This window comes from Hyaena hyaena, unplaced genomic scaffold (genome assembly GCF_003009895.1).
Source record: "Hyaena hyaena isolate Hyena2069 unplaced genomic scaffold, ASM300989v1 scaffold_109, whole genome shotgun sequence".
In the NCBI taxonomy this organism is placed as follows: domain Eukaryota; kingdom Metazoa; phylum Chordata; class Mammalia; order Carnivora; family Hyaenidae; genus Hyaena; species Hyaena hyaena.
Window position 1 is genome coordinate 2,891,474 of NW_024080740.1, and position 13,070 is coordinate 2,904,543.

At 35.1% G+C, this 13,070-nt stretch overlaps 1 long non-coding RNA gene across 1 annotated transcript in view; it reads left to right on the forward strand.

Annotated features, from left to right (window-relative positions):
* Positions 1–558: 558 nt before the first annotated feature.
* Positions 559–13,070, forward strand: part of LOC120234417 — a 47,730-nt gene continuing 35,218 nt past the window's right edge. Inside the window, exon 1 of the long non-coding RNA XR_005529088.1 lies at positions 559–640. This is a non-coding gene — a long non-coding RNA (uncharacterized LOC120234417). The remainder of the gene's footprint in view (positions 641–13,070) is intronic.

The following is a 13,070-nucleotide window of genomic DNA, read 5'->3' on the forward strand; positions in this document are numbered from 1 at the left end:
CCTATCCATTGTTTTCTTATTGCAATGTAGTCATCATACAGTATTACATTAGGTTCAGGGACACAACACAGTGATTTAACATTTATACACATGACGAAGTGATCACCATGATAAATCTAGCCACCATCTGTCACCACATAAAGTTGTTACGTATTATTAATTACATTCTCTGTGCTGTATCCCCATGTCATATATATTTTTAAATCAATCTTTCAATTTCCTCCGGACATAACCTTCTGAGATTTGAACTGGAATTGTATCACATATATCAATAGTTTTGCTAATAACTAAGATCTTGAAAATATTGTCTATGGGTATTTATTAAGGCATTTTAAATTTTTATTTGAGAAGTACTGATGGAGCTATAGAGAGCTTATTTATTTATTATTATTATTTTTTAAATGTGTTTGTATGGGTAAGGCTTCCTGAAGGAGAGAAAACTGAAACCTGGGGCAAAACACAAGCCTTGGAAATTACATAATAACCAAGTAGTGAGAATTGAAAAGATTTACTTTCACACAGGTCTGAGTTTTCATTTCAAGGGGATGAGTCCTGAAGCCCTGGAGATAAAAACCGTGGAGGTAAACTCAAAGGTGCCTTTCTTATCTTCCTCTAATGACATTCATTCCTGTTCTGAAAGGTAAGAGTCCAGTTTCATTCCTTTCTCTTCTCAAGGAATGTTTACCTTAAAGAGCAAAGTTTTCTCTCCTTTTCTCTGAAGGGAAAGTCAGGCCACTCTCCTTCTATTTAAAGTTCCTGTTCATATTTTTATGGTTCCTAGGCCACAGTATAGACCTCAGTCCAGTACTGTAAGGTGACATCCAGTCTGACTCTTTTCATATCTTCTTAGAAAAGAATTGGGACAGAGGAGAATTAATATGTTTATCGCTATGAGTATGTATCTGTCCTGCCCTAGAAGACTCACTTTAGCTTCCAGACAATACAAGTAAATATAGATACTATGAACTTAACAGTATTTTATACTTTTTAGTGAAAAAGCTTTTCACGTCTTCAAAATATTATATCTGAGAATTTAATGTTTTTCAAATTCTAATATAAATGGTATCTGTAAATTTCTTGTTCCAATAATTTGTTGCGAGTATAAAGAAATTCAATTGATTTTTTTGGGTATATTTACCCTGTATCAATCTTGCTAAATTCACTTATTAATTTATTGGATTTTTTGTAGATTATGTGGGGGCTTTCTACATATAAAATAATATAACTCAGTGTCTTTTCTTTCCCTTCTTTTTCTTTTCCTTGTTTTTCTTTTGATTTTGTGGCTTTTGTTCTTTCTTTTTCTTTCTTTTTTTCTTTCTTTCTTTCATGATTATATTAGTAGCAGTAGTAGCAGTAGTAGTAGTAGTAGTAGTAGTAGTAGTAGTAGTATTTTGTTTTGTTGTATAGACAAAGGCCTCCAATACAATAGTGGATAGAATTCTCTTTATATATAATTTGTCTTGTTCTGGATTATAGAAAGAAAGTATTCAATATATCCCCATTAAATACGATGATAGAAATAGATCTTACTAGGTACCCTTTTTCAGATTAAGGACATTCTATTCCTAGCTTCCTTAGAAGAATAGATTGTCATAACATGAACAGAATTTTAATCTTTGTTTAAATGCTGTTTTTCCCATTTATTGAAATTTGTTTTATTAATGTGGCCAATTAACATTGTTTCTTTTTCAAATATTAAACTAATCCTGCATTGCTGAAATAAGAATCAATTGTTTCTGATGTAAAACAATAGCATGATATGATATGTATAACGGTTGTGTATAACATATTCATATTCATTGTTAGATTTATTTGGTAATATTTTGTTGAGGATTTTAAACTTTGTATTCATGAGAGATGTTGCCTGTAATATTTTCTTCTAATGTCCTTGCAAGAATTTGGTAGTTTGGTATCAGGGTTATGGTAGTCATGGAACTGGCTGGGGAGACTTTCATTTTTCTCTATTATGTCAAAGAGTTTGCATTAAATTCACATTATTTCTTCCTTAAATGTTTGAAAATATTTGGAAGTCATTCTTGCCTGGAGTTTTCATTGTAGGATGGTTTCAGTTACAATAATAAGAAAAAGACTATTCAGATTTTCAATTTTATTGTTATATTTTTCAGGAAATTGTTTTTATTTTAACCCTCTTGTTAAATTTACAATATTCTCTGATTTTTTTTTAATACATATAGTATAGAGTATCTTCCTTCCTTTTAGTAGTGATATCTGCTTTCCATTCTGGATAATGTAATTTGTGTTTTCTCTCTCTCTTTTTTTTTTTATAATTTCTGGATCAATGTTCCAAGGTATTATCAGTTTTTAAAATATTTTCAAATAAGTAACTTAAGGTTCTATTGATTATTGTGTGTCTGTTTTTTATTTATCTTATATTCTTACTTTTATTATTTCCTTCTTTTTATGTTTTTTAGGTTGAATTTATTTTTCCTTTTCCATCTTCTTGAGATAAAAGCTTCATTTCTACATTTTTCATTTTTTCTAATACATGAATTTAAAGCAAGCAATTTCTCTCTATGCACTTAACTCTATTCCTCAAATTTAGTCATATATTTACATTATGTTCAGTTCAAATGCTTTATAATTTTCATTGTGGTTTTTTTCTTACCTATGTTGAGAATGGCGTTAATACATTTGGAGGATTTTCTGCTTCTGTTTCTGCTTTAGGTTTTCAATTTATTATTCCACTATTCAGTCTTTTGTAATTTTTAGAGACACGCTTTCACAGTACAGGATGTAGTGTTTTTTGACAAAGATTCTTGTGTACTTAAAAAAAAAATTTATTCAGCAACTGTGCTATGACACAATCCAAACATGTTATTTAGATCATGTTGCTTAATAGTTTTATCTACTTCTTTTCTATCCTTGCTGATGTTTTTGGCTTGCTTGTTTTAATAGTTGCTGAGAGAGTTATGTTAGTATCTTAGTTGTATTAACATTGTTAGTATTTTATGCTTTCTGGTGGGTTGACTCTTATGTACAGATGTCTGTCTTTAACTATGGCAATGACACCTGCATCAAAGATTTGTCTTATATAATGTATCTACATAGGCTCTCTCTTGGCTAATATTTGCATGATATATATTTTTTCATTCATTTTTATCAGTCTATCAGCTTTCATATTTTAAGTGTGTTTATTGTGAATAGAATATGTTAAGCCATTTTTAAAAATCTGTCTTACCATCTCTTCATTTTTCATCATATTCCATCAAAGTGTGATTACCGGTATAGCTGGATTTAATCTGCCATCTTGTTTATTTTTCATTTTTGTTCCATCTATTTTGTTCCACTTTTTCTCTTCTCTGCCTTTTTGTTGTATTAAACAATATTTTAAAAGTTATTGTATTTTATCTCTTCCAACATTTTAGTTATACCTTTGTATTAATCTTTTACTGGTTATATTTCCCATTATGAGTCATCATTGGACTTATATCAGACTTTGTCATATTGGTAATTTTACCATTTTATGGAAAACTCACAAATTATTTGACAGTTTAACTACATTTACCAATATCCTGCCCTCATGCTATTACCAACATGTATTTCACTTCTACATTTGTTATAAACCCTAGAAGACATTGATTGTTACTGATTTAAACAGATCATCCTTTTGCGTTCATCTACATGTTTATATTTCCAATATTTTTTATTCCTTTCTGCAGTTTTATGCCTCCACCTGATATCAGTAAAAAATCTATTTTACTATTTCGTTTTTTAAGAATGTTTCTTATTTATTTTATTTATTTCTGAGGGAGAGAGAGAGAGAGAAAGAGAGAGAAAGACAGCATGAGCAGGGGAGAGTCAGAGAAAGAGGGAGACACAGAATCTGAAACAGGCTCCAGGCTCTGAGCTAGCTGTCAGCACAGAGCCTGACGCGGGGCTCGAACCCAAGAACCGTGTGATCAGGACCTGAGCCAAAGTTGGATGCTTAACCGACTGAGCCACCCAGGTGCTCCTATTTTACTATATCTTGTACTGTAGGTGTGCTGACAATTATTTCAGCTTTTGTGGTTTATAAGCATCTTTACTTCACTTTCATTTTAAATGATATTTTTGCTGAGTTTAAAAATTGTAATCTGGTGGGATTATTTTCTTTCAGTGAGTTAAGAGATCGTTCACTTGTCTTCTGCTTCTGTTTCTTTTGAAAAGTAACCTGTCAGCTTTATTTCTGTTACTATAATGTAACAGGTCTTCTTCTCTGGCTGCTTTTATGAGAATTTCTTATTTTTGTTTTCAGCAGCTCTGCTATAATGTGTCTAATGTGTGGTTTTCTTTATTTATCCCACTTAGAGTTTCTTGAAGGTCTTGAATCTCTGTATTTATATGTTTTGCTGGTTTAAGGAAATTCCTGAATATCGTTTCAAAGACTGTTTCTGCCTCATTTGCCCTCTCCCTCTCTCTTCCATCTGGGTCCTCAATTCCTTAAAATAAACCACTTGAGCCCACTTTCATTTATTTTTTAAAATATTTTGTTGTTACTGCATAGAAATGCAGCTGATTTTTGTATGTTGATTTTGTATCTTACAACCTTACTGAATTTATTAATTAGTTCTAACAGTTTTTGGGTTGAGTCTTTAGAATTTTCTATATATAAGATCATAATATTTGCAAATAAAGACAAATTTACTTCTGCCTTTTCAACTTGGAATGGTTTTAATTTTTTTTAAGTTTTTAAAATGTATTTATTTGGGGGCACCTGGGTGGCTCAGTCAGTTAAGCTTCCGACCTCAGTTCAGGTGATGATTTCACATTTGGTGGGTTTGAGCCCCACATAGGGCTCTTTGCTGATAGCTCAGAGCCTGGAGCCTACTTCAGATTCGGTGTCTCTCTCTACCCCTCCCCTGCCCATGCTCACTCTCTCTTTCTCTCTTTCAAAAATAAAATAAACACTAAAAAAAATAAAATAAAATAAAATGTATTTATTTTGAGAGAGATAGAACACAAACAGGTGCGGGGCAGAGAGAGAAAGAGAGAGGGGACAATCCCAAGTAGGCTCCGTGCAGTTAGTGTGCAAAGCCTGACACAAGTTTCAAACTCACAAAATTGGAAGATCATGACCTGATCCTAAATCAAGAGTCAGATGCTTAACCAACAGAGCCACCCAGGTGTCCCCAGTTTTTTGTTTGTTTGTTTGTTTTGTTTTTATCTTCCCTGGTTGCTCTAGCTAAGACTTCCAGTACTTTGTTGAATAGGAGAGCGAAGAGTGGGCACCTTGTCTTATGCCTGATCTTAGAGGAAAAGCTTTCAAGCTCTGGCCATTATATATGATGTTAGCTGTGGCTTGTCATTGATCATCTCTATTATGCTCAGGTATGCTCCTTATATACCCAAGTTTTTGAAATTGAAATTTTGGAATTGAAATTTATGAAAGGATGCTGCATTTTGTCAAATGCTTTTACTGCATTTATTGGAATGGTCATATGATTTTTATCTTTCATTCTATTAATGTGGTAAATCACATTTATTGGTTTGTGTATGTTAAACTATTCTTCACCCCAAGGATAAAAACCATTGGCCATGATCCTCTTAACATGCTGTTGAATTCAATTTGCTAAAAATTTTTTTCCCAAAGAAATCATACAAATGGCCAGCAGGTACATGAAAAGACACTCAACATTACTAATCATCAGATAAATGCAACGAGATATCATTTCACATCTGTTAGAATGACTGTCATCAGAAAGACAAGAGATAACAAGTGTTGATGAGGATGTGGAGAAAAGGGAAGCCTTGTGCACTGTTGGTGACAATGTAAATTGGTGCAGCCAGGATGGAAAACAGTATGAAGTTTCCTTTAAAAAATTAAAAGTAGATCTACCATATGATCCAGCAATCCTACTTCTGGATTTATATCCAAAGGAATGAAAATAGGATATTGAAAAGATATCTGCACTCCCACATTTATTGTGGTATTATTCACAATAGCTGAGATATGGAAACAACCTGATGGAAACATCCATCAGTGGATGAATATATATACTACACTACACTACACCACACACACACACACACACACACACACACACACACCCACACACAGCCATGATAGAGAAAGAAATCCTGCTATTTGTGACAACTTGGATGAAACTTGAGGGCATAGTGCTAAGTGAAATAAGTCAGACATTGAACGACATATACTGTCTGATACCATTATCTGTGAAATATAAAAAAGCTAAACTGACAGAAATAGAGCATAGAATGGCGGTTGCCAGGGGCTTTGGGGTGGAGGATTTAGGGAGATGTTGGTCAAAGAGTACAAACTTCTGGTTCGAAGATGAGTAAGTTCTGGGGAACTAATGCATAGCATTGCAATTAGAGTTGACACTACTGTATTTTATACTTAAAAATTGCTAAGAGAGTAGATCTTAAATGTTCTCCCCAAAATAAACTATAATTATGTGACCTGATGGACATATTAGCTAATGCTACAGAAGTAATTATACTACAATATATAAGTGGCGTCAAATCAACACACTGTACACCTTAAACTTATATAATGTCAATTATATCTCAACAAATCTGGAAAAAATTTAGAGACTCGCCTCTAGGAGTTTACAATCTGGTCAAAATGATAGGACCCACCCATTAAATAACCCTCAGGTATACTTACAAAGCAACATCAAAAAGTGTGCTAATCAGTGGAAAATGTTAAAGCAAGAAGTTGATTAAATTGGGCAGAACTCAATCAAGGAGGTTTGGACCAGATGTTGAAGTAGAGGAAGACCTTGTAGTGCTAGAGTGCTAGCAGGAGTGAAGAAGTTATTTTCAACTGGAAGAAGATCTGGAACAGAGAGAGAATAGGAGACAGATACATTCTCTTGTTTTAAAGGAACAAGCAGACAAGAAAGTTCATGCTGTTCGCCTGGTAGGCTGTAGTCTCTGCAAACAAGACTTAGGTATTACTGATCTGCATTTCATGGACAGCATGCCTTTGTCCTGCTTAAAAAAAAAAGAACCTGATACATTTACTCCAATACCTGCAAATTTAATTGCTGTTATCAACTTCTACCCACCTACCTCACATTCTCTTGCTAAGCAGTTTTAACTCAAGCTTTGCTTATGTGTGCTATCAATTTGATTTGGATGCTGGGCATGCTGTTGCCCTAATTCTGTACAACACACAGACACCATTCAGCAGTATTTCTCTCATCTGTTCTCATACGTGTCTCAGCCAGCTGACTTGTAGTGCTGTGAGTTCAGCTTTTCAGTGTTAGCAGATTGACTGCATTTGTGGGCCACAATGTAGTTCTTTCTTAAGGTAGTGAAGATGAAGAACTTTGGCAGGGCTTTAGTCTAGCGTGGGCAACTTCAGTTCCATGGTACTGCACTGACTCCCTTCAGCTCTCTTGGTTTTAGGGAACCCACCTCTGTGAACTTTACTCTGTTGGCTTGGACCTGGCCTCCTTAACTTCATCTATCCCTAGAATTGTCTTATAACAGCAGTCTGGCCACTAGCCAGCCCTTCACAACTTCTTTGTAGAATAATCAGGAAAAATTGGTCTTATACAATTGTTTTATTTTTATTCTTAACTATTGTGATTCATGTGGTGTGAAAGCTGAGTGCAGGAAGCAGAGCTAAACGTCTATGTGTCTGTTTTATGAATTTGTTGGATTTTATATAAAACAATTTTTAAATTGTAAAGGTAAGCACAATTGTAGGTGGTTAATTATTGGATACATTTTAGTTACTCCAGACAAAACATGTGCGCTAACACGTTATGCAAATTTACAAACTTATTAGCACAATAATCATCATCCTAAAATATTGAAGTATTTTTTTTAAAGCACAGTCTTTGCTGATTCAGAAGCCTCAAACGTCATGTTCCATCTTCTCTGGCACATTCTACTCATAGACAAAGCCTTCTCCAGGTTCAAGTGGAAAACTCATAGAATGGGAGAAGTCAACGAATTCGTTTATGTCAAAGGATTTGTGTAAGTGCTTAATAATCACCACAGTTGAAGACCCTGTCCAAAATCCAGATTTTTTTTGTATTTTGGTAGATTCCATTATTGGCCCAGTTCTTCACGTATCCTTTTAGTGACAATCTGTCTTAGCTCCATCTGCTGTAATAAAATACTAGACTGTGTGGCTTCAACAGCAGACATTTGTTTCTCATAGTTTTGGAACTTGGACGTCCAAGGCACTAAGAGATTTGGTAATTGTAAAGTCTCTCTCTCTGGCTTGCAAGAAGCTGCCTTTTTTTTTTTTTTTTTTTTTTTTACATTTATTTATTTTTGATAGGGAGACAAGAGTGTGAGGGGGGAGGCAGAGAGAGAGGGAAACACAGAATCCGAAGCAGGCTCCAGGCTCTGAGCTGTCGGCACAGAGCCTGACTCAGGGCTCAAAATTCATGAACTTTAAGATCATGACCTGAGCCAAAGTCACCCCAAGAAGCTGTGAAGACGCTCAACTGCCTGAGCCACCCCAGAGCCCCAGGAAGCTGCCTTTTTTGACTGTATCCTCATATGGCAGGGAGATGAAGCTTTGGTATCTCTTTCTCTTCATATAAAAGCACATATCTCATCATGGGTGCTCCACCCTCATGACCTTATCTGAAGCTAATTATCACCCAAAGGCCCTACATCCCAATACTATTACGTTGGGAGTTAGGGCTTTAACATATGAAGTTTTGTGGGGACAGAAACATTCTGTCCATAGTGCAATTTTTCCACATGACTTTGCAGTCCCTTCTACTACTCCATAGGAGGAGACATTTTTTTCCTGCCCATTGACGTTGTCCTTGAACATGCAGACTTGAGTTGGCCAACAATGTATTGGCAGGAATGATATAAGCTGAATTTGAAATGCTTTTGAGTCACAGGCCTGTCTTTTGAGCTCCTGCCACCGCCAGTAGGAGAACACTGTCCATGTTTACTAGACTCCCAGCAAAGGATGAAGCACGTGTAGAGCAGATCTGTCCCCGTCGTCACAATCTGAAGAAGCAGCACCCCAGTTTGCAGAATCGTAGGGAGACGCAGAGCTGCCCAGCCAAGCTCCTCACTGGCCAGCTACACCCCAGCAAAACTACAACGAAGTAAATATTTTAAGCCACTTACTTTTTGGGTGATTTTTTAATGCAGCAACGGTCAACCAAAATAGTCTTATTTTATTAAAGTCTGTCTTGTGTTCCATAGCAGAAATGAAAAATATTTTTCATATATGTCTTATATATGTCCTTTCAAATATATACCTAAGGTTTTGCTTATACATTCTTACTTTGAATAAAATATTCACCACTGTATTTGAAAATTGTAAGTAGCAAAGCAATTAAGATTTAAATATTAATTCTGTGTCCAGGTACCTTACTGAACTGTCTTATAATTACTAATACCTTTTGAATATTGATGATAAAAAACTGCATTCTAGGCGCACCTGGGTGGCTCAGTTGGTTAAATGTCCAACTTCAGCTCGGGTCATGATCGCTCGATTTGTGAGTTCGAGCCCCACACTGGGCTCTGTGCTGACAGCTTGGAGCGTGGAGCCTGCTTCTGATTCTGTTTCTCCTCCTCTCTCTGCCCCTCCCCGCCTCATGTCTGTCTGTCTGTCTGTCTGTCTCTTTCTAAAATAAGCACTAAAAAAAACCTGCATTCTATTTTGTATGGATTCTAGATGATTATGTTTCACTGTATTCAAATCCAACACCATAGTTTTCATGCACCATAGTGCATTGTTCCTTTACCTATGAGTTTGTTATTTCAAGTTGTCCTTTATGTAACTGGACTGTATCCTCAATAAACTGTATGCAGACATAATTTATATGCAATAAAGTACCCATATTTTAAGTGTACAGTTTAATAAGTTTTGACAGATGTATACAACTGGATAACCACCACTATAATCAAGATACAGAATGTTTCAATTATTCTAAAAGGATCCTTTAGCTCTGTGAAGTCAAACTCTATCCTGAACCCCAAAGCATATATTGATCTCCTTTTTGTCACAATAGATTATTTCTGTCCCTTCTAGAATTTGGTATAATTAGAATCATACAGTATGCTCTTTTGCATCTGGTTTCTTTTGCTCAGGGTAATATTTCTGCAGTTCATCCATGTTATTGTGCTTATCGGTACTACCCTTGTTATTTTTTAAATTGCCAGGTAGTAGATGCTCAACATCTTTTCACATACTGAGTAGCCATTCAGATAGCTTTTGTAAAATATTTAAATCTTTTGTCTATTTTTAAATGATTTTTATTTTTATCAGGTAGTGGAAGTTATGTATACATTTTGAGTCGCAGAACATGTCACATGTATGTATTATAAATATTTTTGTGTGTCTGCCCTTCTTATGGGTGCACTTAACAGCATCTCTGGAACAACAGTTTGAGAAGGCCATTCTTCATAGGTTTCTCGTGTTTCTACATTTATTGTGAGCAAGTTGCTAATTGAACTTTTCCCTGGAGTATCTTTTAATGGATGTTTGTAGAGCACTCAGCCTTGAAAGAGAGCGATAGTGTCTCTCTCCAGAGCAGAGGGCAGGTATGCTGACTGTCCAGGAGAATAAAGGTAATGTTTCCTTCTGGAGCAAAGGGCAGTCATGTATACTGCACATCATAAAAGATTTGAGTTCCCTAAGGTCAGGGTTGCTTCTCAGCAGTGCAACTCAATGCATGTTCAGGCATCCATCTGGGCCCAGCTGCCTCACCCCAGTGGGATTTAGGGACAAAAAGAATTGGGGGAAATAGGCTAATGGTCACGCTTCTTCTGTTCTGTGAGTAATTAAGTGCTGATGCGAGAGTCTTGCGTGACAGCATCCATGGAGTCCAGGCAGGCTCACTTATTGGTTGGCAAGTTAGATAAAACATCAATTCTTTCATAGTTCCCGGCAAAAGGCATTTTTAATGTTGATGAAGTAGATTTTGCCAGTTTTTCCTTTTGTAGTCCCTGCTTGTTCTATTAAAGAAACATACCCCAAGATTCCTAAGATTTTCTTCTAAAATTTTGTAATAGTAGGCTTTATGTTTTGGTCAACGATTTATTTCAAGTCAGTTTTTGTGTAGATTATAAAGTACATATTGTTTCATTTAAAAAGTATTGAAATTTAGTTGTTCTAGTGCCATTTTGTAAAGACTCTTCTTACCCTCTGAATTATCTGGGCAGCTTTGTGATATTGCAGGACCATGGATACATGGGTTTATTTTTGGGTTCTCTACTGGGTCCATTGGTTTATTTATATTTACTTATGTACTATAGCTTTCTCATGTGTCTTGATATCAAGCAGCTTAATACCTCCACCTTCATAATTTAAAAAAATTAATTTGGCTCTTCTAGGTCTTTGCTCTTTCATATACATTTTTAAATCATCTTGGCAATTTCTACAAAAAGCCTTGCTGTGGTTCTCATTGGGATTGCATCAAATTTATTTATAAATTGTAGGAAACTGAACCTAAATATTTAGTTTTCCAGTCCACTAACAACCATCTATTTATTTCAGCCTTCTTTGATTTTTCTCACCAATGTTTGGTAATTTTCAGTTACACTACTTTCAGTTACTTTGCTAAATTAATTCATAAGCATTTCATGCTTTGGGATGGTATTGCAAATGGTATCATCTTATACAATTTATTATTTATTTATAGCATAGAGAAATATGATTGCTTGTATCTTGCCTTGAGTCCTACTATATTGCTGACTTCACTGATTAGCGCTAGTAGCTTTATGTAGATTCCTTAGCAGTTTTTACACAGATGATCATGTTATCTGGGAATGAAGAAAGATTTACTTCTTCTTCACTGATCTTTTTGCCCTTTTATTTTGTTTTCTTGCCTTTTTGCACTGTGCAGTTTCTTTGTGGAAGGATATTTAATTATAAATTTAATTTCATTAGAGGTGCCTGCCTAATTTCATTAGTAAGTTACCTTCAGTCAGATAAGTGTCCAACTCTTAATTTTGGCTCAGGTCATGGTCTCAAGGGTCATGGGAATAAGCCCCACATCAGGCTCTGCACTGACAATGCAGAGCCTGCGTGAGAGTCTCTCTCTCCCTCTCTTTGCCCTTCTCTGCATATGCACACGTGTGCACTCTCTCTCTTTCTCAAAATAAATACACTTAAAAAATTTAATTTTGTTAATAAGTTTAGGACTTTCTGACTATTTGGCTTTAAGGGTCTGTTTTGTAAATGTGTTTGTCTTGGAAACGTCCTCAAGCAATTTGGCTTTCCTGTTTCCTTTTGAGTCTATTTTGTAACTTGTGTTTTTCAAGGGACTTGTTCATTTCATCTAGGTTACTCAGACTACCAGCATACATTTTTTAAGTAATCTCTAATTCTTTTAATGACTGGCATATTTTTAGCCATTTTTCTTCCTTTGTACCTTATGCTGATAATCTGAGTTGTCCTTTTGTTTTGTTACTGTTCAGTTCAGCCAGAACCTTGGCAACTTTATTACTCTTCAGAGAACAGATTTTTGTTTCATTAATTTTCTCTATTTTTTCTGTTTTTTTGTTTTATTGATTTCTGCTCTTATCATTATCATTTTTACTTATGTCAGGCTTAATATCACTCTTCTTTTTATACTTTCATAATGGGGAATCTTGAAAAATAGATTTTAGAATGTTACTTTTTTCTAATATAAGGATTAAAAACTATAAATTTCCCTATAAATAATTGCTTTATTTGCATCTTATAAATTGTATTATGTTTTCTTTTCTTTTTTTTATTTTAGAGAAAGAGATAGAAGCAGGGTAGAGGGGTAGAGAGAGAGAGAGAGAGAGAGAATCTTAAGCAGACTCGATGCTCAGTGTGGAGCCCAATGCAGGGCTTGAGCCCACGACCACAAGATCATAATCTGAACTGAAATCAAGAGTCTGATGTTCGTTCGACTGAGCCACCCAGGCTCCCTGTTCTGCAAACTCTGAAAATTATTTCTTGTAGTGCATGTCTTCTGGTAACTAATTCTCTCAGCTTTTGTTTATCTAGGATAAAGTCTTTAGTTTGTCTTCATTTTGGAAGACAATTTCAGGTTGACAATACTTTTCTTTCAATATTTAAAATATGTCATTTCATTGATTTCCAACTTATTTTATTTATGACCAGTGATCTGTGCTCATTCTTA